Here is a 25486-nt window from a genome sequence, read left to right on the forward strand (position 1 = left end):
AATATCATTCCAGTGATTTTTAAAGCGAGTTTCACCATTTTGGTGTCTCACTTCATAAACACTGAGTTGATGAAGACAGTATTTGCTTGGAACATCTGGAACTGGAATGTATAGGGAGCATTTTTTACAGATAAAATGTTAGCTCTAGCATACCTATGCTCTGGGGAGCTGCAATATATCAAGGACATATTGGCTCATGATACATCAGAAATATTCTGTCAAGGCTTTAAAACAGTCTGGTTTAATTTCTTCCCAAGGGTGTATGAGCAGCATGAAGAAAGTTTACAAACCTCAAAATTGTCTCTAGGGCACAGTTGCAGAACAAAATTCTCTTTTACCAAAGACTTGGTTCACATATGGGAATTTCAAGCCTGTTGTTTCCCAGTCTACAATTAGGCAACTGCTAGTAAAGCAGGTTTAAAGGGCATTCTTTGTCAAAGAAATAAAAAGCACTTCTGCTTAACTAGGAAGAACAGGATACTTTCACTCACTCTTGAATTTGAAAATAGCAATACCAATTTTATGCACCTCCATTGTACAGAGTACAAACAAAAGCTGCCATTGTCAAGAGCCTGCAGAAAAGTTACTTGAAGGCCAAGTGGACAAAGAAACAGGCTGTTATCAAAGTCTCTAACGGCAGTATGATCTATTTATCTATCTGTCATGCCACTGTATTTCAAAAACGACTCATAGTGGTTAACCCCATACTACTACTATACAAATACAGTAAAATGTACATGGTAAACCAAAATGTCAATTCAACCATGTAATTAATTTAACACATCCAGGATGAACTAATAGTAAATACTAAAACCATACTTAAAACTGGAGCATCACCATACCAACCAGTGTCATCATCCACCATCAAAGGATAAAACTCCGTCTTAACTTGCTTCCAGAACACAAAACCCTAATGGGACCAATCTAATTTCCAGGAAAGTAAATTCCACAATACCAGGGTCATAACAAATAACCACCTCCTAGTCTCAAGCCTCTAACTGCGTCAAAATGATGAATCACAAAACGTTTTCCTCACAATGAACATACTGGATGAGTCAAATCCACCTATATGAAGCAGACAAAACTGGTAGTAACTGTGAGCAGGAATTTTTAGTTTGTATTCATTTTTGTCAAGTTCAGAATTGGAAAATGATTCTAAATTAATTAGTCTGGCTATTATTCTGAGTTTAGAGCTAGTTCTGCAACCATGCACAGATCTCAACTCTGTGTCTAATTAAGTCTGGTTATTTAAACAATCCTTAACATAAAGAAGCAAACTATACTAGCACTGCCTGATGAATCTGTTCAATACATAATCGCTCTTTGAGTGAGATGGGCAGTGACTAAATTTGAAATCTAAATAAATAATTAAATATATAATGTGTCACAATGTTGTATTTACTGAATCTTGTGTGCACTGAATATACCTTCAATTTAGTAGGACGTGGGCAGCCAAGCAATCCTATCTTGCATAGAATACTGTGAGCATGGCTAAATAAAACTGGACTTTGGCATACCAGCCAAAATATGCCACTGTCCTTACCATCTACAGGGAATGCTGTAGGGATACAGGTACAGCTAAGCCTTTAACATAGACCACGCCTTCTCTTATTAAAAAGTGTTATGTGAGAGCCTTGATTGATCAAGGCTGTGATGGGTGACAGAAGTCAATACTTAAAGTATATGGAAGACTGCAACTTGGAATATAAAAGGAGTAAATAGTGAAGAACAAGAATAACAAATGAAATGAAAAAAGAAAAATAGATATGCTGTGCGCCTATGACTCTAAGAGAAAGATGTAATAGATCTGAATGAAAGTACACTAACTATTAGAATCTCACTGATGAATATGCACAGGGTGCCAATTTAAGTATGAATGAATGGACTTCCATTGGTAGTTAAACTTTCTAGAAAAACCTAGGAGAAGGCTGGACTCCAGCTGAAGCCAGGTCTTAGCCCAGTAGCTCATATCTTGCCCACCACTTAGTATTCCAAGCAAGGAGGTGATTTTCAGGACAGGTAGCAATTTAATCCTCATTGCTCACATCTGGATCCTTACATTTGGATTGAGAGCTAGCCACTTCCCTAACTCTTCAGACTATTGGCAATAGCCTGCACACTGCCCAGTTATGACCAATGGTGTGGGATAGGTGGTGTCTCTAAGACACCAATTTACCTCATTCACACTCACAAGTCTTACTAGGATTAGTCCATGGTTTATCCAAGAGATACACACTACATGATTTCCACATGACTCATCTGGCTGGTTCTTGCACTGTATGAACATGTATGGATTTCATAAGGAAGAAACTGAAAGGCCACAGGTAACATCAAAGTAGTGTTTTCATGCATGAGCATACACTACTCTATTTAACTGCACACACAACTAATGTAAACACAAAAATGTTACTCTCCTACTTAGGTGTTTGGGTAGTGCGTGTGCACACTATACACACTCTTGATTCTTTTTACTGATGTTGAGTTTCAGAATGCTTTTCTGCATGCAGTCAGTGACTGGCTTCTTCAAGGGCATTCTGAGAGCTTCACAATGAACAGAACAAAAGAGCATTCAACAGAGGGCATGGGCAGAACTGAACTCAGCAAGCAATCATCAATTTAACTTAGTCTCCCCCGCCCCCCGCCTCCAAATGTTCTATGCAGATGGTTTGCTTTGGTTTGGTTGACTCTCTGGAGTTGTTTTTGAGTGCCTCTGTAAAGCAGATAGTAGCTCAGGTTGGTTGGCTGTTTGGAGTTTTTGACTTTGGTGTCTGCCACTATTTGTCTTTGCACTCTGGGCATTGTTATATTCTCTTGTGCTCTTTTCTTTATGAACTTAGAAACTTCAGTATGCTTTTAAAAAGCAAAAGACTACCGTGGTTACTCTGCTCAGCTTGTATGCCTGTGTGTGTGGCACTCTGTTCATGCTCTTACATGCTGGTGCTTCAATAGAGGTGTCTAAGGAACAGTGGCAGCCCAATGTGTACTTTTATGCATGTGCAAAAGAGCAGATGGATTTAAAGGAATGAATGGGTGCTGTGTGAGGGAGTGAAGTTGGGATTGCTGTCTGCACTTGGGAAAAGTAGCTGCAGCCAGGCAGAAACGCTTCTCACCCCATTTCCCTCACACATTCATTCATTCACTCACAACTTCACTCACAGGCATCCAAGCCAGTGTTCCAGCTGGCTGTAATAACTGAGCCATACCCTGGCATTTTCAAGGATCTGCTGACTTCCAGAGGCAGTCTCACCCTACCCAGGCTCTTAGCTTACAAAAGCAAATGCTAAAGATAGAGTGGGGAAGGGTGTAGGAGAAAAGGAGATAAGCAAACGGCACGCAGACGGGGAAGCAGAGGCAACGTCTGGAGATTGGCAGCTATTATAAGTGGGCAAGAGGACTATTAGTCAACTGCCAGGACCACAAGGTTACAGTAAGCAAGCATATCCTAGTGGGAGTCCTGCTTGGAGCTTTGCCGGGAGCTCAGTAGCAACTAGAAAACCACACTGAGACAGCACCTCATCCCGACTAGTCTAAGAACATTTGGAATGAGGTGACGGTTGTATGCCACTTTACAGACTAAGAGACTTTTGCTTGAACTAAGTAGGACTGAGTATTAAAGACATATTTACATGGCAACATCACCTTGCAAGTCCTAGAAGAGTGGAGAACAATCGTCTATTGTTGGGGAAGTGGTGTGCTGCAATAAAGCATTGTGTACAGATTTGCTACGTTGTGGTGGGTCCAGTCCTTGTAAAGCAAAGAACCCTCACAAGTGGTGGCAGAAGTGGGATCCAAGACTGCAGAGAGTGACCAAGACATGCCAAGCGGTGTGTGAGAAGGAGGCTAAGCAGGAACAGTAAGTGTTTGACACCTACTTACTAATACTCTGGCATCACAAGCTCATCCTCAAACTCGAGCTTACACCAAGCACCAGCAGATGGAGCAAGAAAAGGCAAAGATGGCTGTTGAGGAGCAAATGGAAGGATATGAAGCAGAAGATGAAAACAAAGCAAGTCTGGCCCAGTTGAACCATGGTCCAGTATTATGGAGGAAATGCTTCAATGACAATAGGAAGAGCGTGCACATCTCTTAAGAAGAGAAGAAAAAGAAAGGAAACAACATGAGTTTTATGACATTGAAGCAGACATGGAGAATTCAGAAACTTTTTTTCCAGGACTGATCAGAACAAACATACGTACATACATACAATTGTTTATTCGGTCAATGGCCAGCCAAAACTTTTTTTAAAAAAAGAAATACAATACCAAGTAAAATCAAATAGATGAGATAAAATACTAGTGCAACGAAGATAAAATAACACATAAAAATGTGACATACACTGCTATATTGGTGCATTAATTACCTGTGCAAGTGTAAATCTAAAATATTACAAACTATAAAGATGTGTATCATATAAAAACAAGATAGCTAGTATGGGTTAAATCTAAAGTGATAAATAAAACAGAAGTAATTATTTCTGTACCCAGTTATGCCTTATTTTCATCGCAGCAACACAGAATTTGGCTACTGCACAGGTGATAAATGGTTTCAAATCTTCTAGAAGATGGTTCACACGGAAATTGTTTGGCCTTCCTGGAAAATCACATATCAAGGGCAGAGGATAAGCAGAGCTGGTATCCCTTTGGGGTTTACAACGTAGACTCAACACAGTAATACATGCAAAATGGTTTCAATCTCCCCGTCGCCACATGCGCAGGTACACATGGTTAATGGGGTTTTGGAGTATCTGCCTTGCAGCAGTGCAGATGGTAAGATGTTACCTCAGCTTGGGGAAAATTGGATTTTGTAGATATCTTGCTGGTTCCCAAGTGCCCTTATTTATCCAATTTCTGCCATGTTGGGGGAACCTTTTAAGTTCAGTCTGAAACTCCATATCCCTTATTCTTTGTGTGAGCAAGCCATTGGTCATATCCTAAAGAAATTAGGAATGGTACAAAAAGCCCCATATAATGCCAACTTCCCCTCTACGGACTGTTTCCAGGGAGAAGGAAAATTGTCTATTAAAACTAAAGGAGTTAGTCCAACTGGGAAGAATTGGATTTTCAGCCAGTAGTTTATCCTCCTCCTCCAGGCCCTTACCTGGATTGCAGGCGTTCCTGTCTCTAGCTTTAACTGAGCGTCTGCTGTTCCATTAGGTGCAGTGAGGATTGATCTCAAAAATTTTGTTTCTACTGTTTCCAATGCATCCTTCTTGGCATACATTCCTACTCGCACCCTATAAAGGATTTGGGTCAGTGGTTTGGTCTCAAAAAGTTTTAATGCCACAGGGATTAATTGTCCCCTGCTTGTATAAAAGAAACCCTTAATAGCACTTGTAGACCTAAGACCTAGCTGCACTGTGTGATTCTAGTGCGTGTTCCAGGTGCCTTTAGAGTGGAAATGCAGTAACCTGCTCTAACTTGTGTCCAGGATTGTTGGGTGGCTCTCTTAGCAAAGACCAGAATTTTTGATTTTTCAAATGTAAGAATCAGGTGATTTTGTCTGCAGTACCAAAATATTGCTGCTATTGCTTTTATCAGCCCTACAGGGGTTTGTGAAATTATGGTGGCATCATCAGCATAGAGGAGTATAGGGATTTTGCGCCCTGCTAGTTTAGGTGCGTGGAAATCCAGATTATGAAGAAGCTCCACCATTGAATTGACATACAAGTTGAAAAGAGAGGGGGCAAGACTACATCCCTGCCGCACTCCTTTCTGAACACTTACTGTGCCAGAGAGCGGCCCTTAGGGATTGCGCCTCACTCTTAAGATGGTGTTGGAGTATAACTTCTGTATCAGAAAGAGGAGGCCCCTGTCAATAGTTATGTTTTTTAATTTATCCCAAAGAGCATTCCTGGAAATTAAGTGAAAGGCATGTTTAAAATCTAGAAAGGCCATGAAGAGGGAGGATTAATTTTTATGAGTCTATTTTTGTGCAAGATGGTGGAGCACCAGAATGTGGTCTGCTGTTGACCTCCCTTCTCTGCGTCCTGCCTGCTCATCTTGGATTATGCTCTCTGCCTTGCGATTTAGAAATTTAGCATGTAATTTGCTAACAATGCTCAAAAGGCTGATAGGCCTGTAATTGCATGGGTTGTTCTTATTGCCTTTTTTTTTTATAAATTGGGACTATTATTGCCAGCACCCAATCTTTTGGAACATAACCAGTCTGATCTATGAATGTAAACAGGGATGCTAGCAGAAGTGCCCATCAGTTGGGATTCTTTTTAATTATTTCAGGCAAAACACAATCAACACCTGGAGCCTTGTTCACCTTAAGGGATTCAATCAATCCAGTTACCGCCTGCACAGAGACAGGGGGCCAATTTTGAACTTGGTCCATGTCAATCTCACTCTCATTTATTTCACTAGCAGAGTCCATGTGCAACCCTCTAAAATACTCCTCCTAGGCTTGAATTGGTACTTGATTTGGGGGGGGGGGGGGTAGCGGTAGTTTGCCAGAAGAAGGAAGTATCCCTCTTTGTGACTGACTGAATTAGTTTCCGCCAGTCTCCTTCATTGCCAATCTTTTCTTTTCTTTTTGGAGAGCCTTGTATCAAGCCTTTAAATTCAGTAGTGAAAGTAGTTGGTTCTCAGAAGGAAAACGTTTACTCCTTCTATACAATGTATGATTTGACCTTTTCATCTGTGCACAGTCCTGATCAAATCATTTTTTATGTTTTACACCCCAGTTACTGGAGCGTTGCTTTATTTCTTCGGCAAAAGCAGATTTCAGATTAAAAATTAATAGATCATACAAGCCTAAGTATGGTTTTTGAGACTTGTTGTCTAACAGGCGTGCACAAATTTCTAAGGTTTCTGGGGCTACCAGCCATTTGGCGACTGCTTTTGCTCTACTTTCATTCCATTTAATTTGTACCCTTGCTTCTGTTTTTACTGATTCCAAGAGGGGTGTCATAGTTAGTATTAAGGGGTAGTGATTGCTTTCTAATCATGAATCTACCTCCATCCATTGTAGGGCATTTAGGAGAGTACACAATGTGATCCAGTAATCAACTGTTGATCTCCTCCCTGTCCCCCAGTATGTTCTGCTGGATGATCCCCATCTAGGGAGCCACTGAGTATGCATAGCTCCAAACGTGTAGTCATCTACCTAACACATAATCCTACCTAATTAGTTTTAGATCCTTAAATTCTCTAATGTATAGGGGTCCCTCTAGTGTGTCCTCCCCATGAAAAGTCTTAAATTGATGGAGTAGGGGGTCCACCCTGGCATTTAAATCCTCACCAATTATTACTGATGCTGCAGAGTGTTATCTAAGCAAGCGAGGACAGAATTTTCTATATGCCCCCCGGTTATGTTAGTCTGGGCATGTGTTTTAGAAGGGGGGATGTAAATGCTAAAATATATGATTTCAGCCTGTTTGAGGGACAGCAGGGAGGCTGATACCCATGAGTTTAAAGAAGGCAGAGGAATACATTTCAGTTGTAAAGCTGTACTAACTAGGGTTGGGATACCACCCTTGGGTCTCCCTCCTACCTTACTTGGGGTAGCCAAGATTGAATTGACCCAGTAACTGTCTAACTCCACCTCCGATATGGCCCAGGTTTCCTATAAAAAAAGAATATCAAATCACGATAGGTAATCAAAAAAAGATTGGTCTTTTGATGGTCCTCACCAACCTGCAATATTCCAAGTTAATAGGGAGATTATGTGACCATCTGGTGTGAGTCTTATGAGCTGATTTTGGCTAGCCAATGTTGTGATGGTGAACCAGAGGAGGGCAGCAGGGCCTCTGCCAAGGGCTGGCTTGCCTCAAGCAAATCCTGTGGCTGCTCATAGGAATCTCTGGTAACAAAGCTGGCACCATCCAATGGTATCTGTGCTATGACAGCTTCATTTGGTGTCACTGGGTGCAGGATTAATGGATCATGAGGATTCTGCATGCGATCTACTAAGGTGGGGGTTATTTGTAATCTTTGAGGAACATGTTGCTAACTTTCCATATGGGTCTTGTTGTGGTATGATATGGAAATGCTTTTAGGGGTAAACATGTGGCTTTCTTCATCACCTAGGGCATCAGGAGTTAAGCTGACCTGCACGGGTGATTTTGCAGGAGATCCTCCTCCTGCCCCATGATTTGCAGTTATGGACCCTGTAGGGGATCTCAATATAGAGAATATCTCCTCCTCAATAGTTAGTATGGCCTAGCACTCTCCCACAGGCTCCCCAAGTGACCCATAAGGGCCGGAACAATTATTATTTGAAGGGCGATATCCAGCCATTCCATTGTCAAGGGAGAGCAATTAATGTTGATGTTTGGAGATACAAGGTGAACAAGTAGCTCAGCTATAGCAATTGTAACCAGTAAGGTTTTCTTAAGGTTTTCCAGCTTATGTATATTATCTTGTTCATTCCTAGGCAGAAAACCAAAAGCGCGGATAAAGCCAACTTCAGCTGGGTCTGACACATCTTGTCAATTTAGTGAGACTGGCTGACTCGCACAGTTTGCTTTTTCAAGGCCAGGTGTGGGCAACACGTGAACTTGATGGCATCTGGTAAAGTTTTGAAACAGTTATGGAATCTAGGTGAGACAGAACCTAATAGGGAATTTACTTTTACTTCATGAAAGACTGGTGGGAAAGATTTGAAATGATGCTAAGTATAATCTCATCTTGAACAGCATCAGTGGGATAGTAGGCTGATTAAAAGACAACAGAATCCATTTTTGGTTTGAGCACTTGGAAGCTATTCAACAGAACGTAAATCTATCTGTCTGTGTTGACAGTGAAGAAGTTGTCCTAGGGAAGTTACAACTGCTCTCCTGGAATCCCAGTGTCCAATATTGAAACTGTTTAGGGAGATAGGGAGAGCAATCTCTGGTATCTGAAGTGAACAATTTAACTTGCAGGGAATTGCTTCTTTAGTATCCAAAGAGGCTTTACTATGTACGAAGCCCCCACTCTTTGGCTTATCAGAGAGTACCAATTTATTAATACAGACATTTGAGTGTTGCGTGGTTTTGTCAGATTGTTTTACTTTAACTTGTCCATTATCAGAGCACATGTCCATAATATGTGGCTTAGCCTTAACGGAAGTGGTAGGTCCAGCTTTGTATTTTTGAGCGAAAGCCTCAAAGTCTTTTTTCAGCAATTCCAAGTCATATTTTATATTCGGTTGAATTTTCCCATGGGATCCTCTGATTCTGACCAGGAGAGAATCCAGATTCTCATTTAGCTCTTTCCTGACAAATAGTGAAAGATCTAGCGGTTGTTTTTCCAGTTCTGTTTGAAGGTGCCATTCAAGTGATTCAAATTTGTTAAAGATGGGAAGGAAATATGTTTTACTTACAGATTTCTCTCCTATAAAATGTTCTTCTATCTTTGATTGTTTAGTGGACTTTGATGAAGAAAGGGAGCCTGGACTGATACACGACCTTTCTTTATTTTTCCCACCACTCAGAATCTTTTGCCTGTGCCTTTTGCCTCCGTAGTCATCTTCCCCAAAGAAGTTATGATTAAATTTAAAAAGAACTAATAAGTCTAATAAAAATCTAACACATCTACTGTAACCTAGTATATTCATTTTAACTAAAAATTAGCTAAAAAGAAGCCAAATTAATTAAAATATACTATTGTGAAGTAACATGGAATTGAAAGGGCGGAAGCTCAGAAAAACCCGTGTTGCTGGGCTGATGCCATGGCTCTTCCCCATCAGAACTAATTATGTATTAATAGGTAGAAGTTAAATCCACCATTGATACGTTCTCTGTAGTCTCTAACCACTCATATTTCGAACAAACAGTAGGACTAGTCACAGATGTATGGAAAATAATATTATTCATGGCTAATGGCCAAGATGGAGAAGACTTAAATCCCCATATTTGATTTATTGCTTCAGCCAAAATTGTTGGAAGGTCAAAAAGTACAAGTATTTCCAGTGAATGATCTAGTAAACTCTTGCATGAGAACATGTTCACAGTACAAACCATTGATGGGAACAGTACACTGAATGTTCTGAATGTGAAAGCCTCATTTTTTTAATTGATGAACCCAATTTGGGGAGATCAACCCTAAATGTAAACAGCCATTGGCAGGCATTTGATATTTTACCAATCCCTGTCTGTTTCACTGTTCAGCTGAGACAGCTGCAGGCTCTAGAAATTAATGGGTACATTTACATTAGGAAAACAACACTGTACCAACATCCTGACGGCTGGCAGGAAAAGTCAGCTTAGCAACAGTTCAGAGCAATGCCAGGCAAACCAAATGATGCTATTCAGCAACTATGCTTCCCACAGAAACAAAGTCCATGATAATGTCAACAACTACTAAAAATATTACAGCTATCAACCCACACCACATAAGTTTTCATCCATCACATTACCGGCAAATTAACTTACCAAACATGAATACCAAGATGTTACACTTGACTGCTTTTTTTAAAAATGCAAGGGTATATTTGAAGCAATTGGCTCAAAAATAAAAGTTCAAATCTGTTATTATGCAGTTAAGATCAGGAAGAAAACTGCATGCTAATTCTTGTTATTGTAGATTTATAGTTCTCAATATTCACTGTACCAAATTCCATAAGAAATCCCTGTAATCTTTCCACATAGCTGGTATCATCAAACTAAGAGTAATCACTCTTAGAACCTACTAATTTCAACAACTGAATGTTAAGTATGTGTTTAAGCCTCTTGTTAGCAGATAGCAATGTTCAGCTTTAGTTGGGTGACATCTTGTACTATCTTGCTTAATTTGCAAAGTTGGACCTGTGATTTAAAAAAAATGGTCTGACATGTTGGTGTTGAGCATTATGAAGAAAAGAAAAGAAAAGAAAAGAAAAGAAAAGAAAAGAAAAGAAAAGAAAAGAAAAGAAAAGAAAAGAAAAGAAAAGAAAAGAGATGGACTGATAATTCCACTTCAGGGAAAGAGATTGCTAGAAATCTCTTTCCCTGCAACCTTGTTTAAATCAGCATAAACAAGCACACATAAACAAATACAGCCAACAGAACTGATCCTTCAGTAAGAACAATCTCCAATCCCCTGTTACAATATTAAATGGCATCTACAGATTCTGCTGTTCTATTTTAACACTGCAGGTATAAAATAATATTGCTATTTGCATAGGAAATACACATGGAAGCATGCATAGATGCTAAAGATCCATATTCTTTCCATTTGCATATAACATTAGCATATAACACTTCACATTATGCCAACAGTGGCAATACGTGAATCAGCCTATAGAAGTATCTGAGTTTAGGGAATCCTAGGTATAGCAGTCTTTTTATAATAAATGGAATTCAATTCATTCAAGACTTCCAAGTATCTGCTTAAAACAATCTTATATTCCATTCATGTTTTTATCTTTGAGAAAACGGTGGCATTTGATTCTATCAGACAAGATTCTAGGACCAGTAATGAAATTGGCAGAATCTAACACTGCCATCACAAACCTAGCATAAGGTCCTGTATTTTTGCAAATTCAGAACAGGAGAAAAGACAGGGAAGTGGAAAAGAACAGGTTAAAAAAGAGATGCAAATCTTTTCACTTAGCTATAGCCACCAAGGTAAAGAAGTTCAGAAGTTGTGATCATTTTTTTCCACATTTCCTATAACACATTAGCATTCCAAAAAGTCATCATTGTCTCTTGAGTACAATTACTTGTCTTTTTACAACCTCACCTTATTCAGCATTCCATTATGGTCCAGGAATCTCAAGGCAATTCCTGCATTTAAAAAAAAAAATCAACATTAATTTGGGTCCCATTTTACTTACAGGGACTAATGTCAGCTCAAAACTGAGGCACTGAAGACGCTTGAGATAAATCTATCTGCCTGCAAGGTTCCTGAGTAAGTAGATGCAAACGGCAATTAACATTTCTGGTTCAATAATTTGTAATACTTAGTAATCACTTATTACTGCTTTCATTATTGCCAATATCAAAGAGAACTGATAAATGCATAAGCACAATTTTTAAAAACAGAGAAGGAAGAAATATTACATAGTCCTAGAAAATTTTAAACTTTAGAATCCAGGATCTACTAGCTTCTTTGAATAAAATCTATGGATATGGAAGGTAAACCCCAAGTTATATAAACATAAAACAATGCTAGGATTTTCAGAGCACTGCTTTTAACATTTACTTCCTCAAGAAAGCAGAGTCACTTTTTAAACATCTGTCTGATGGACAAGAAAAAGGGAGAAAAGAGATGATATATATAAGACCAAAGTGCACTCATTTAATGTGGTAAACTGTTAGAAATAACAATATCCTCACACTGTAGGAGGAGAGCTGTATTAGTCTATGGTAGCCAAAAATCATGAATTTGATAGCACCTTTTCAGATAAAAAAATAGATTAAAAGGCATAAGCTTCTACAAACTACAGCTCACTTCATCAGATGCATCAAAAGGATACTCAGAAACACAGGAAAATGAGTAAAATGCTCATGCTTTCAGAAACCTGATTTGCAAAGCACCCTAAGGGTAGATTCTATACTCAGACTTCGATATCAGAGAAAGCCTAGTTCAAAAGCACCTTAACAACTGATAGATTATTAAGCCTTTATGTCTTAGAATCCATCATCATAAGGCAGACTGGAGTCCACAAAAATGTTTACACTCATGAATCTTTTAGGTGAAATAAAGACTCTCTGCTGTTCTTCTGAAAATCAGCGTTAACAGTTTCTGTTTTCCTTGAAAAATCTCCATGGATCTAGTTTTCGCTCATATTTAATTATGTCAGTTTGCACGACCTACTCTAAAGACGCACACACATTTCTTTAGTTCTGTTAATAATGCAACTGGGGAAACTGATTCAAAACATGTTAACTACGTGACTAAAGCATCGTCTCAAAACCACACCTAAATCTTTTGCCTAAAAGTCTCAGGGAATAGGCAAGGAGTACTATTATCATAGCTTTAAATGCATTATCTTATTTCTGAATACACTTTTGGAGCCGTTCATGCTTTTAAATTTCAAAAGTTGTTAAGTAGATTATTTTGTGCCTGGATTTCATTTTCTCTGCTGCAATGTTTTTAATACTGTAATTCTTAAAACCTTCAAGGCAAAGCACCAGAGGCTTGGGAAATCAACTGGGAATAACCAAAGAAGTTGTGCACAGAATACACAAACTCCAGTAGTCCTGATCCTGTTTCCCCTATCAAAATCGATATAAAGCAATCGGTTCCTGAAGTTGTGGCTCCTGGAAAACTGCTCCTATGTGCTTAAAACAAAGGATTATCAGTCTGAAATTCTTGAGATACATTGGCTATGGCAGCTGTTGCCCACTGGGATTGGTCAGGAAAAGGAAAGTGTGGTCAAAGAGAGGTGAAACTAAATTCTTGCCCTCATCCCCATCCGCTGCAAAAAACTAGCGAGAAACAACAACACAACAAAACCCACCTCTTAACATTTAAGCACCGCAGCACAACAATAAAGGATTTAACACACAACTACGCTTTAGAATAATCTCATATGATGGTTCAGTTGGTTTACAGATTACTTTTCTTTCTTTTTTTGAGACTCCTTGCTTCCTACTTTTTATTGAGCACATTCTGTTAGCTTTACTACTTCTTAATAAAACAAGGGCTTCCAGGGCAGACTGTGAGGCTTTCTTTCTCATCATTGGTGCACTCGTCTTTTTTAGAAATACCGATTTCTGCATAAATTGAGGCAAACCCCCGCTGATCTTTGTACTGAAAAAGCCTGCTTCTCCTATAGCAGGAGCAGGTAACCTGAGGCCAGGGCAAGCAGGTAGCCCCCAAGCCCTATTTTTATAACCCTCAGAGTCACATTTCATCACAGTTGATGGAAACTGATGGCACAGCTTCTTGCCACTTTAAAACAGGATGCTATCAGTTGTAAATAGGTTTCACCTAATTGTACAAAATGGAGGAAATGGCCAAACTACCCTCCAACCCATGAAATCTTGGTTCTAGCCATTCTACATAAGCATCATGCCCACTCCAACCCCCAACCACCCCAAAATTGTTAAATGCCACCCCCAGACATGGAAAAATCCCCTATTCCTGTCCTGTAGGAGTCAAACCAAAAAGCATCACCCAGCCTTCAGCTTAAACCATATCATTCTATCAGTACAGTACCCAACAGCACATAATTGATGGATGAACTGATTCAGTGAGAAACTATTGGCTAGACTGGTGATCAATGCTTTCCCAGTGTTTCACCTCCTCCATAATTTCTTCTTAGAGAGAAATGAGCTTTGCCATCCTGCTGAACCTTTAAAAGGGAACTGGGGGGAAACTCTATACCCCATTAGTCATTGTAGGGAGACTCTTCCTTGATGAACTCTGTGAAAACAAGACTAAAAAAACTGACTAGGAAAGACGCCGAAAGTCCATACCATTATTAGGACTGGACAGAAGGACAAGGCAGACAAGAGAGTAGCTGCAGACAGATGAGCTTAGTAGGGTAGCACCCTAGTGTCCACTCTAATGGACTACATGCCCCAGAAGACATAGCCAGCATGCCCTAGGTGGTAACAAAGAAAGCCTCTCCCCCAGAAATAGCTTGAGCCTCCCTTTTGCACTCTGAGACCAACTTCTACTTGACACTAAGATCAGGTTGCAAATATAATTTGAGCAATGTGGAAAATAAAGGCATACATGCTCCCTTTAACACACTGATTAACTAACATTATTTTGTTTTAAAGAAATTGAGTAAAATCCAATACTCTGGATTCTCATACCTCTTCCAGCATCAGAGCAAATTTCAGGAACCCACATTTGGCAAAGAAGTGGAAATCCTGTTGCACAAACTACTGTTTCACTGAAGACTGTTTCTTCTTCTTAGTCTTTCTTACACTGTCAGATTTTCCATTTAGCAATTTTCAGCTCTGGGTACAGTCACAACAAATGGTTTTTCAAACAGAAATAAAAAATAGCTTTGTTTCAAAAAGAGACCTGTTGATCCAAATACTCATTAAAAATTATAGATGTGACCTTTTAATTATAGGTATCCAGAATTCATATTGTTCACATAGCTTTGTGGTTCGTGATTCTTATTTCTCCTGGCTTAAACATAATTCATATAACTCATTAGGTCACTTGAAATTTATCCCTGAAATAGAGAAGCCAAAATGAATATGGGATGGACCATATAGAATGATTGCTTCTAAATACTGAAATAAAAGAATTACTAAAACAATCATTAGAAAAACGTTGCTGTTACTTAGAGATAAAAAAAAGTTAACTTTGAATGCTTTTCTGACTGCAAGATCAAATTGTTTCAATTCATCAGAAAGCATCAGTACAAACACATCAATATGAGTCTTGATAAGAAGTGAGAGAAATTCATCTGATCCTCATTTTCATGAAAATTTACCCAAGTTGCATTTCCAAAGCCTACATAGAGGCCAGAATATAGTTAGATTGCCAACACCCACACTTTTCTTAATGTTATAGTGCAGCAGTTTGCAAATCTGTAAACATGCAGAAATGTGCATTTTAATTAATGTATCATAAAGGCACAGAAATGCATTTGAATTTTGCTTTTTTTTTTTTTTTTAATTGCAAACTAACACAGCAGTAGGATGGCACAGATTGTTGTCTACCAGGAAAAACACAAATGCCTGATGCATGAGGGGGGGCACATACTGTCACTCATTTCCACAGACAGGCTGAGCAAATTCAAAAGGTCTGTCCCAGACCTCTAATAGACCAATAGGTTCTCAGAACGCCCTAGGAGAATTTCCAAGCAAGTTCTGTTGGGAGCCTTATTGACCTCTGGAATATGGAGGTGACAAAGGCTCTTGACAGGATTGCTCCTGAGCAGTCTCTCCCTGTGGACCAACCCTAGTGAGCTCCTTGGTTTTCTGAGGAACTCCAGAAGATGAGGTGCCACAAGAGACATGTAGAGTGATGCTGACAGAAAACAAGGAGCAAATTCAACTAGACAGGAGTATAAGTCCAAGTTTGGACCTACCTTGTGGTGTACAGGTGGCGAAGTGGAATTCCTTCTCCACCCTTACTGCATCCAATGGAATGCTATCCAGCAACTCTTTTTAAAGTGACAGGAGCCTTTTAGGGAAGGATCGGCTGGAAAAAATGGTAATACGTCACTGTGATATGCTGCCTAAGTACTTTATAGATATAATTACCTGTATTCACTTGGAGTTAGAAGCTAGTTAGACAGAGTTGGAAAAGTTTCCAAGAGTGATACTTAAGGTTTTCTCTGAGAACTTGGACTATTGATCCTGAAGAAATGGACAGAGTTGTTTGTAAGATGAGCTGTACCACTTATGGGCTAGACTCCTGCCCTACCTGGCTAATATTGACAGGGAAGAGACAGTGCTGGATTCAGGCCATTAATGTTCACTTTGTGAGTGGGAGGTACCAGCATCATGGAAAGGAGGACTGGGGTACCCACTTTTAAGGGGCTGATCTTGGACCCAACTATAACAGATAATTTATTACCTTGTCAACATTCTTCCCTTTTTACAGAAGGTTGTTGAGAAGGTGGTGGTACTGCAGTTGCAGAGGACTCTGGAAGAAACAGATTATCTGAACCCTTTCCAGTCAGGGCGTGGGATGGAAACAGCATGTGTTACTCTAACTGATGGTTATAGCAGGTTCTGAAGGAGAAACATGAGCCTACTGATCCCAATAGATCTTTCAATAGCCTTCGGTACTATTGACCATGGTAGTCCACTGGATCATTGTGAGGGTTAAGAGCTGGGGACACTGTTGTGTAGTGGTTCTGCTCCTTCCTACCTATATGGTTCCAGTTGGTATATAAGGGGGACAAAGGCTGAGTCTTTAAAAAAAAAATGAGGTGGGGCATGAGATCTGGCAAAAGCCAAGGGAAGTGCCTGGGGGTACCATGTTTGAGACAAAGAAAATAGGTAAGGAATAAATCATTGTAATTGGATCAAGATTTAGGTAGCAATTTCCAAATGTTCTAAAATCCTTGTTTGACTGCAACAACTGCAAAAACTAGAAAGACAGAAAAGCTGGTCATATCCATCTTATCTATAGAACCAGGTTCTGGACTCAAATGAAGCATTACCCCAGAGTAAACCTTATTCTCTGGGAGAGAAACCAAGTTTTGAAACTAACTTACTTTTAATGAGATTGCTAAAGTTATTTCTGATTTCAGAGTTCCCAGTTGTGAAGGAGGAAGTCTACTCATTCCCCAGTCATGTTGCAAATGTATTAATGCTTATAAAACCCTTCAAAGGTGAAAAGAAATGTCAGAGTTCCTTCTCTCCACACAGTCAATTCAGATATGCAGGTGGGAAGAAATCTCTCTAGCATTTAAGAGGTGAAACAGAGTCAAACCTATCTAGCTGAAATTATGCCTCCCAATATTCTAAACACCTACAGATTAAGATAGCTTTGAAAAATCATCCTATTTAATTCTACAATTATGTTTCATTCATATTTCCTAATGGGTGGGGAGCGGGAAGAAATATATTCGGAATTACGCTTTTTTCCCTCCCTAAACTTTTATAAGCTGATAGTGGAACCCGGTCTGAAAAAGGAACAAATGAGCAGAGAGATGACAAAACCTTGGCAGTGGGAGACATGACTTTAAAGGCACAGCATATAAATGAAATGCAAAGTGTATTACGCCCGACAGCTGAAAGAAGCGGTGGGGGACGCGGATGGGGAAATATTCCTCTGACAAAGACTCAAAAGAAAGCAGAAAAATAATAAATTTTTCATATATTGATGTGTGCAACAACTCCTCAGGGGAGAGGTTTGGAAAAAATGAAGTAGATATTACAAGGAGGTTGAAATGAAGAATGGTAGCGGAAGAGCTAATGCAATGTGTCTTACAAGTTCAATACATATATATTTTGGCAGGGAAAGGTCAACAATACTATTTTAATAATCTGTGATTGGGCTTCTGCTATCACAAATTGATTTTTGCACATCTCACATGCTGCACAGTAACCAGTATCTCCAAAGCTATTCAAGGGGCTTACCTAGGCATTATTTTCTTATGTATTTGCTATAACTTCAATCCAATCAACTCAAAATGGCATACAAAATCAAGTAAAATTCTCCAATACATCATGCCTCAAAGACTCTTTGAAACAGCTAGGTTTAAACTTCTTCAACATCACCAGGGAAGCAGCCAATCTGATCTTGGGGACAGAGGGGGGAGACTATTTCACAAGAGGAGAGCCCACACCCAAAGTGCTAATGACAAATCTTCTATGGACCCAGTAAGTAGGGACTCTCAGCATGCATCAACTTGCTTATGGGTTCTTACAGACAGGATCTATTTGCAACAGGCAGTCTTGTGGCTACCCAGGACTCAAGTCATACAGGGCTTCACCTGCACCTTGAATTGTACCCAGAAACAGGCCAATCACCAGGGCAGCTCCCACAGTAAAGTTGTCATATGGCAACAACAGGTTTAACCTGTTAATAAACAGGTAGCCAAATTTCACATCAGCTGAAATTTCCAAATGGCCTGCAAGAGCAGCTGCACGTAGAATGAGTTGTGGTAATCCAGTCAAGAGGTGACAACAGTATGAGTAACTGTCTCCAGTGCCCCCCATTCCAGGAAAGTCCATTTGCTGGAGTTCACCAAATGCCTTCTTGGCTCTAGCTGAAGCTGTGAGTCCAGGATTGTCTTCAAAATGTGAGCTTGCTTTTTCAGTGAGCCCAACTCCATCAAGAATATAAGCTGAAACCACCTTGGAATTAGCTGATTTCTGGAACAGCAGTCACTTGGCGGGGGGGGGGGGTTGTTGTTGATGTTTTTCCCATTCAGATCCTGACAACTTCCAAGCACTAAGACTGCATCTCCCATCTCCAAGGGTGCTGGTATAAAAGTGGGTATAATCTACATTCTGATTCCTCAGCCCATGCTCACAGGTGACCTCTATGCAACTTCACATAGATGTTAAATAGAGGGCCGAGATTCAGGGTGTCCCATACTGAGGTGTCCAAAAGCCCAGCTTATTAGGAAAGACAAAGAATATAAGGAATATCATACTAGAGCCCAGAATAGTATATACAAAAAATGTAGTGTGGCTTTCATACAACCCCATAATTTATATGGCAGTCAGAACCCTGTATATGAAAGTGTTATCAAATCATTCAATCTTGCAATATTTCATATTTCTTACAACTTGTAGTAGCCTCACTCTGTAGACTTTACTTGGCTGACATTACAACATAAAAATACTATAAAATTAAAATTACAAAATCCACTGAATATAAGTGTAACCAACTGCAGCACAATGTAGCATTTATGCTGGGAAGACTCTATAGAAAAAAAGCATTTCACTGCCTTCCTGGATATAAGGAAGCAGGAAACCATCCAGATTTCCAGAGGTAAAAAGTTCTAGGAGGTGGTGGCTGTAGTATGGAAGCTTGTTTCTGGGGCCCACCCCTATCTCCTTTAGGGCATGTACCCACAACATACCCTCTCTGCCTGTCCACACTGTGTGGGCAGATTCTACTCCAAGTAGATGGTCTTTGAGATATACAGATTCATACCTGATGAGGAAAGACTAGAAACATTTGAGGAATTTCATTCGGGATCAAAGGCTTAATAATAATAGGATTATAAAAGGTGTGCAAGATCTGGAGGGAGGGTATTCTGGTATTACACGGAAGACAGAAAGTAAACTACCATATATACTTGTGGATACGTCAACCCTCAAAATTTTAACCAAAATACCATGAAAACTGTGCCATCTGCAGATAAACCAACACTTGAAATTTTTGTATGTTTTTGTTTTTACAATTGGCTTATCCGCCAGTGGCACAGTTTTCATGGTATTTTGGTTAAAAATTTGAGAGACTGCTTATCCACAGACAGGTTTATCCACTGGTATATATGGATACTTTAAAAAAGTATTACCTTATATACTTGCAAATAAGCCGAACCCCATTTTTTGGGTGTATTTTGGAGCCTAAAATTCTCGGCTTATTCGCGAGTATATACAATATCACTCATTTAAATTAATTCATATTAGAATCAGTACAAATACATGAAATTCCCTGCCATCATCACTGAATAGGTGAAATATCCCAAAGAAGGGGTCTAAGCAGAACCAACCCAAGACAATTCTCTACTTAACAAGAATTGCCATCATAGCCGCCACCCCCTTCACACAAAGAATCCAGTTGGCAGTCCAACTGGTTTCTTTGTGTGAAGGTGGGGGTGGCTATGATAGCAACTTTTAATAGTGGTCAGGTTTTAATGGTGGTGATGCATAAAATGCAGCCAATAAGAGCTGATCCCTTAGCAGAACATACTGTAGGTCAGGCAGTATGATATTCATACTTCAACCCCTAGCTACCCCTCTCAGCCACCAACAATTGCAGCTCTGCCTGGTGGAAGCCTTTTTCCACAGGCAATACAAAAAGATTCCTATTCAAGGAAGTAAAGGTTCATTACATCAAAACAAAGTTTGCATTCATCAAGTAGAGATATTTATTTCCAGAATGCTTCCTGGAAGTACCTCCTCATAGCCAGATACAAATACTGTCAAAAACAAAATACTTCTGAAGATCACATACATAGGGAAATGGGAAATAAGGTAGTTTGAATTCTAAAGAGTGTAAACCCAACTGTGTGGCAAGAGACAAAGATGAATTTTATGTCCATGTGCTTCTTCCAGGCCCAGAACCTCTCTGAGAACATATTCAAAGCAATGGTATTTAACCTCTTCACCCCTCCCTTCCCCTAACAGAGAACTTGAAAATTACTGCACGTTATGGTTTCTTCTTTACTGAAACTCCCGCAAAGGAATATTTTTGAGGGCTCAGGAAAAAGGAATATTTCACACTCAGAAAAATATTTTCCTATTCTATATAGCAGACTCCCACAGACCTATTGCTAGAAGACCCTCTGGCAATCAACTTTTTTCAGAACTTTTCTTGATATAAAAAGACCCACCCCCTCTCTGTCTTAAAACAGGGAATTTAACATACCCAGGCAAGTCCGGGCGACACCTCCTTCAAAGTCCATTAGAAGGTTAGTGAAGCATTCAGGTTCAGGCGGTCATAAGAGGGGGCCCCAAGGAAAGTCATCAAGAAACTAAAAAGCTGCTTAGTACAATGTGGGCCAGTATCAGGAAATAAATATTGTTTCAAGCTGATATTAATGGACCTTGCTTTGTAAGCATTTCACCTATGAGATTTCAAAAATGAAACTTAGCTAACCTAGCCTTTCAGAGATACAACATTCACTGGGACTTCATCCAGCAAAGACAGTAAATTATGATATATGGCATGCATTAATCTGAGTCATGGATATTTGTATCAATTCTTTGGTTAATTGCTTATACCAGACTGCAGTATAAAAAGAACTATATTTGTACAAAATATTATTTATGTTGAATAGACCAAAGTGCTTACATTTTGTGTTTTCTAGCACTTTTTACAATAAATTGTGTGTGTGTGTGCATGAGTACCACCTTCGAGTCAATTTTTGACTCCTGGTGACTGCTTGGATTAGACCCTGCAGTTTTGTCAAGGTTTTTCAGAAGTGGCTTGCCCCTGCCTCCTTCCTAGAGCTGAGAGAAAGAGACTGGCTCAAGGTCACCTGGCTGGCTTCATGCCTAAGGCAGGACTAGAATTCATGGACTTCTGGTTTCTAGACTGATGCCTTAACCACTGCACCAAACTGGCTCTCTTTACAAAAAATACCACAGCCTAAAAAGGAGTAAGAAGAGACCTAATCAACAATCAATATACAATTTGCATCAGTACTATCAGAAATTGCAATTAAATACTTCTAATTCCCGAAAACAGTAAGTTAAATTCATTCGGCATATTTTTTTCTTAGAGTTCTGTTCCTCTCATATGCCCTCAGATAACCTCATGTAGATGAAAGACTTTGGTTCCCTTCCTTTCAGCGGGACATATGTTGGTTATCAAATATATAACTTTTGTTGAAATTATGTCTTTTGCAGTTAATAACAGCCCAATAAATCTACCAACTGCACACCTCAGGCATAAATTGAGACAAACAAAGTAACAATCATCATCATCATCATCATCATCATCATCATCATCATCATCATCTAAACTTGTATGCCACCTGACTCTCAATGACTCTGGGGGGCTCACAACAATCAAACAAAGAAATTACAGTAAAATCAATAAAACATACAAGATAAAGGTAAAAGATGGCAAGTGTGATGAAGCAATGAAGTGAAAAGTTAGGTGTCTATCCCACAACAGTATTAGAAAAGTCATAATTAAATTATTGTTCACTGAATACAGATTGAAACTGTAGTGTTTTCCCTAATAAATGCATACTAAACTTGTAACAAAAAAAAAAAGGAAAGGAAAGGAAAGGAAAGGAAAGGAAAGGAAAGGAAAGGAAAGGAAAGGAAAGGAAAGGAAAGGAAAGGAAAGGAAAGGAAAGGAAAGGAAAGGAAAGGAAAGGAAAGGAAACAAAGACCTACAATAAATAATAGTGCCTATATTTTATCCATTCTAAAGACATTAATATAGAGATAAATTTGTACTTCAGATCATGATTCACTATATGGCAGCACTGTTATTATATGCAATATGGGCTAAATTATTATTCATGTTTTTTACTACTTTTAAGCTAATCAGAGATTGAAATCCAGGAAAGTGTAACCCATTCATATACTTCATGTAGGTCAGCATTTTCATTGCTCTATTTTGGCTATTTCAGATAATCATTCTTCCTATACTTTAAGAAATGGGTCCCTACAAAAAACATCACAAGGAAGAACAATAAGGGCAGTAAAAAAAGATTCCCCTTCTTTTCTGCACCCTCTCCAACAACCAACCATCCAATCTTCCCAACTCAGCTAGAACCAATTCTGCAAATATTGATGGGCTGTGTCATTTCGTGTTTTGAGCCAGAAAATGCAAATTTCAGGGAAAATGAAAGCAAATAAAAGTTTTCCCGCAGTCTTAGGCACTGACATCATTGCAGGGGCTTAACTGTGACTTGGGATGCTTTTGTTGTTATTTGTGCATTGTCTTGTAAATCAATACAACATGAAGCAAGGATGTAGAAGGATGGGGATTTTGTCACGCAGAACCCTCAGCAATTCAGAACAGGCACAGATTTTTTCTTGTTTTCAGCATTTCAAAGATGTTGGATATTAAGTAACTGTGGATCTTCTGCAAATGGCTTTTGCAATCTTGAACAGCAGACATGATTGAGATGTCCTAGTGCTGTGAGAAGGCAAAAGATGGAGTGAGAAGACTTACTCCCTCTCAAGATATTGCTTAGGTGCTGAACGATCCAACTGGGTTCCAGTCTGCACCACAGAACTGCCAGTCTTATTTGCAGTTTACAGGAAAAGTATTAGGAGGGGAATACAGGGCTTAACTGTGGCCTGCTTGACAGAGTATCTCCCCACTCCCCATGACAAATCCTTCTTTTACTTTCAGGACTCACATTACGGAGGAGCAATAGGCAACCTTTGTTCTTAATATCCATCTAGTATCTGAGAGTTCATGCTGGCATCTTACACTATGCTGCTAAGGAGCTTCCTCTTTGGACAACTCTACATATTTTCCTAGGAAAGCAAGTCCTACAAATGAAGGTCAGTAAATGAACACTGGGGGCAGCCAGAGTTGTCATGGAAGTTTTCAGTTTTATGCTTTGCTTCCCCTTGTGTTGAGCAACTGAATTGTTCAGTAGGTTATAATGACTTCTGGGCTGCAGAGTGACTTCACCCAGCCAGACAATCTATTGGCTAAGTTTCCAGACCAGTCTTTGGTGACTATTCAGTCTGGGTCATGCCTGACTCATTGCTACACCTGGCTCTTATGCGCATACTTGTTAAATATCCCTAAGGTTGGTGATAGACCATCTGGAGTCTTCTAGATGTTGCTGCACTATAATTTGCAACAGGCCTAGTAGTACAGCTAATGGTGAAGAATGCTGGGAACTGCAGTTTAACAACATCTGTGTTAGGTCCTGGGAACACATGACTTTTGCTGTCCAGCCTGCCAACTCTTTAAGCTACCTGCAGCTACACATAAAGCCAAGCTTTAGTGTCATCTATTCAAAAGCTGTGTTTACTCACAATACACTAGATTCTAAAACATTTGCTAATAGTTAGAAATAAAACTGCCTTCATTTCCTCTATAGGGCTTGCCCCAAGCAGTGGTCGCTGACTTCTTCACTACTTATGCAATGTTGGGGACTAATGAAAGCTCATCATGCTTCTTTGCTATTAATCTCCATGCTGAGTCTGAGCCTGCTACACAATTATCTAATTATAGCTCTCCCCACATTTAATTGCATTGTACCTCTATATTGTTTCCCCTGTATTTCCTTCATTTGAAGAGCCCTCATTTAGATTCAAAAGCTTAACTGCATGGACTTAACCATTAAACTGATTTATGTTGCATAAAAGATCAAAATGGATCATACCTTGTGACCAAATAACCATTAAAAGGTTTTGGTAAAGATCATTAATTCACCTCCCTAGACAGTTAGTTTAGTAGTTAATATGACGGAGATGACTTTATCCAGTTAACCTTAATCAATTTGTTATTATGATTAGTCACTTTACCCTAAGCAACATGAGCGTGAAAAAGAAAGATGAAACACTAAGCTTTAAAATGCTGTTAATAAACAACTCAACTGTGTTATGACCTTGAGTGACCTTATGCCTACCAAAGTCAATGGAGAGATTAAATGAACTCAGCCCTTGGGTCATGCGCCAAGTTAATTGCCCTGAAAATTTTACATTTTCACAGCACAGTGATCTTTCAGCTGAAAGGTAGAAAACATTACCAGAGGACTAGATCAGATCAACTAAGAAACAATATAAAAGTGGCCTTCTGCAAGGATAGGATGTTTTTTATTATAAGCAAATTCACAAAATTAATCCTCATTGAAAATCAGTGGCATTTATTTCTGAATAAACGTTGAATAATGCTGTGTTGTCAGTCACTAGTTATGCAATACCAGTAGTTCCCAGGTAAAGAACGCCCAGTTTACAGACGACCCATGGTTAAGAACGGAGCCTATTTTAGCAAAATTCGAGTTAAATACACAATGGTTCAAGTTAATTACACAATACTACTTATACAGTATTATACAAGAATACTGTTCTGGCTTCCATAGAAATTCAAATTAAGGACAGACCTTGGGAATGGAACTCATTCTTAAACTGGGGACTACCTGTAACAGGAGACTTATTCTAATATCATCCAATCTGAATTTGTTCATGCTAGTATAACAAAAATCAGAGTTCCATCTTCTAACAAACAGCCTGTAAGTTTTCAGCAAATTCACCTATCTCTACATGCAGCATGCCAAGACACCAATCTTAGGTGCAACTTCAAGCTTAGTGAGGCAGCAGTAATGGCAGAAAACCAGATGATCTGAAAACTAAATCTGGACTGCATGGAAGCAAAACTTAAAACCCAGACTAGCAAATATTTCACTTTCCCCAAGTCTGCTGTAGACAGGCCACCATCACAGTAAAATGGCCAAGAACAACAGGCATTGTTCACTGCTATATAAATTATGACAATCGATGCCAGGAGGTATTATCATTATGCATTAAGTCCTTAGAAAA

General features: G+C 39.3%; 1 protein-coding gene across 7 annotated transcripts in view; it reads right to left on the reverse strand.

Moving 5' to 3' along the window:
- Window positions 1-25486, reverse strand: part of SEMA5B (semaphorin 5B) — a 476652-nt gene that overhangs the window by 345929 nt on the left and 105237 nt on the right. For 4 of the 7 annotated variants that reach the window (XM_088146435.1, XM_088146440.1, XM_088146441.1 and 1 more), the window contains exon 2: window positions 11649-11692. The exons of 2 other annotated variants lie outside the window; for them this stretch is intronic. The gene's annotated coding sequence lies outside the window, so the exon portion shown is untranslated. Of the gene's footprint in view, window positions 1-11648; window positions 11693-15912; window positions 16026-25486 lie in introns of all 7 variants that reach the window. One more of the 7 variants, XM_088146432.1, reaches the window with a different exon arrangement.

The sequence above is a fragment of the Python bivittatus genome, unplaced genomic scaffold, assembly GCF_059951505.1.
Source record: "Python bivittatus isolate LINGU-HERP-01145 unplaced genomic scaffold, Pbiv_v1 ctg000480_np1212, whole genome shotgun sequence".
In the NCBI taxonomy this organism is placed as follows: Eukaryota; Metazoa; Chordata; class Lepidosauria; order Squamata; family Pythonidae; genus Python; species Python bivittatus.